The sequence below is a fragment of the Myotis brandtii genome, unplaced genomic scaffold (assembly GCF_000412655.1).
Source record: "Myotis brandtii unplaced genomic scaffold, ASM41265v1 scaffold45, whole genome shotgun sequence".
Classification (NCBI taxonomy): domain Eukaryota; kingdom Metazoa; phylum Chordata; class Mammalia; order Chiroptera; family Vespertilionidae; genus Myotis; species Myotis brandtii.
This window is the reverse complement of record NW_005367209.1, coordinates 6,408,754-6,411,452: the sequence shown is the minus strand read 5'-3', so window position 1 is coordinate 6,411,452 and position 2,699 is coordinate 6,408,754.

Here is a 2,699-nt window from a genome sequence, read left to right as displayed (position 1 = left end):
CCCAGGCCCCACCCCCTATGGGCCCATGGAAGGTAGACACTCCCTTCCCACCTCTTTCTAGCTTGGCTTCCTGTTTGTACTGCAGGGGCTGGAGTTACATTTCCCAGCCTCCCTTCCGGCTACCTGAATGCCACCACCCCATCCCGGCATAATTAATTCCCCACCTCACCAAACTGGTCAAATAATAATCTCTCCCAAAAATGTGGAACTGGAAATGAGAGACACTGTTTGGCATCTGCTTGTAGCTGGAATGAAGGGCAAATAGATTCAGGAGCTGTGGGATGATCATGCATGGAGAAGAAAAAACAAAAGACAAACTCTTAAGAGTATGAAAAACAACCACAGACTGGGGGGAAATATTTGCAAAACGCATATCTGATAAAGGACTTGTATCCAAAAAAACACAAACAACGCTTAAAACCCAACAATAAGAAATCGAACAACCCCATTAAAAAGGGGCAAAAGATCTGAACAGACACCTCACCAAAGAAGATATACAGGTGGCAGATAAGCATAGGAAAAGATGCTCCACATCATATGTCATTAGGGAAATACAAATGAAAATAACAATGAGATCCCACCACACACCCATTAGAATGGTCACAATCCAGAACACTGACAACAGCAAATGCTCACCAGGGTGTGGACTCTCATTCTTTGCTGATGGGAACACAAAATGGTGTAATCCCTTTGGAAGACAGTTTGGCGGTTTCTAACAAAGCTAAACATTGTCTTCCCATACAACCCAGCAACCATGCTTCTGGTTATTCACCCAGCTAAGTTGAAAACTTGTATCTGCACAAAGCCCTGTACACGAATGTTTACAGCAGCTTTATTTATAATTTCCAAAAAACTGAAAGCAACCAAGTTGTTCTTCAGTAGGTGAGCGGATACATTATGTTACATACATGCAATGGAATATTATTTGGGAATAAAAAAAGAAATAAACTATCAAAACCATGAAAAGACATGGAGGAAACGTGAATGCAGATCACTAAGTGAAAGAAGCCAATCTGACAAGGCTACATCCTGTATGATTCCTACTATTTGACATTCTGGAAAAGGCACAACTTTAGAGGCAGCAAAAAGATCAGTGGCTGCCAGAAATTGGGGAGGAGAGGGATGAATAGGTGGACCACAGAGGATTTTTAGGGCAGTGGAAATACTCTGTATAGTACTGTAATGGTGAACTATGATATGTATTTGTCAAAACCCATAGATGTGGCCCTAGCTGGTTTGGGTCAGTGGATAGAGCATCAGCCCAAGGACTGAAGGGTCCTGGGTTCGATTCCAGTCAAGGGCACGTACCTCGGTGGCAGGTTCCCCAGCCCTGGTCAGAGTGCATGCAGGAGGTAACCAATCGATGCGTCTCTCTCACATCAATGTTTCTCTCTGTCTCTTCCTCTCCCTTCCCTTCTCAAAACAAACAAACAAACAAACAAACCATAGATGTGTAACACAAAGAGTGAACCTTAACGTAAACTATGACCTTTAGCTAATAAGGTAACAATATTGGTTCATTAATTGTAACAAATACACCACACTAATCCAAGATGTTAATAATAGGGAAACTGTATGGAAAAGATAGATGGGAACACTCTGTACTATCTGCTCAATGTTTTTGTAAATCTAAAACTGTTTTAAAAATAAAGTCTTGCCTTAGCCAGTTTGGCTCAGTGGATAGAGCATCAGCCTGTGGACTAAAGGTTCCCGGGTTCAATTCCAGTCAGGGGCACATGCCTGGGTTGTGGGCTCGATCCCCAGTGTGGGGCGTGCAGAAGGCAGCCAATCAAAGATTCTCTCTCATCATTGATGTTTCTCTCTCCCTCTCCCTCTCTCTCCCTCCTTAAAATCAGTAAAAATATATTTTAAAAAATAAGTAAAGCCTTAATTTTTTTTAAAAAAAGCAGTTTGCAACAAGAGGAGAAGGTAGCAGACATGCAGAGAGCAGCAGAGAGGAGAGTCCACGTGGCAAAAGAGGGAAGAAAGTGGCCAGGGCAACAGCTCCCTGGCTGCTGGCATATGTCCAGTTCCTTGTTCAGGCACTTGTGAAGCCCAGATGCGCTCCCCTGCCCCCGGATCCTATGACATACACGCCCCTGTGTTCCTTACTTAGGCTGCTCTAAGGGGGTTTGTTACTTGCGTGGTAACACTTCTAAAGCCATCATCCAAGAGGACCAGCCTCAGGTGAGGTGATGACAGAAGAGGTCTAGCCTAGCAACCAAAAAGTAATTTCCACATATTTCAAGTTTAAGTATTTTCTTGAGTACTATAAAAGGGATACTTGCAACATCTTACAAAATCTTCTTTTCTTCTCTGACCCACGTTGCCACACACCATAGTTTCTCCTACAATTCTTTCTTTTTTTTTTTATTTGCAAATTATGTTATTATTATTTTTTTAATTAAATCTTTATTGTTCAGGTTACATTTGTTCCTCTTTTTTTCCCCCCCCATTACTCCCCTCCTCCCAGTTCCCACACCACCCTCCGCCATCACTCCCCACCCACTGTCCTCATCCATAGGTGCACGATTTTTGTCCAGTCTCTTCCCGCATCTCCCACACCCCTTGCCCCCTAAAAATAGTCCGTCCATTCCCTTTCTATGTCCCTGCTTCTATTATAATCACCAGTTCATTCTGTTCATCAGATTATTTATTCACTTGATTCTTAGATTCACTTGTTGATAGATGTGTATTTG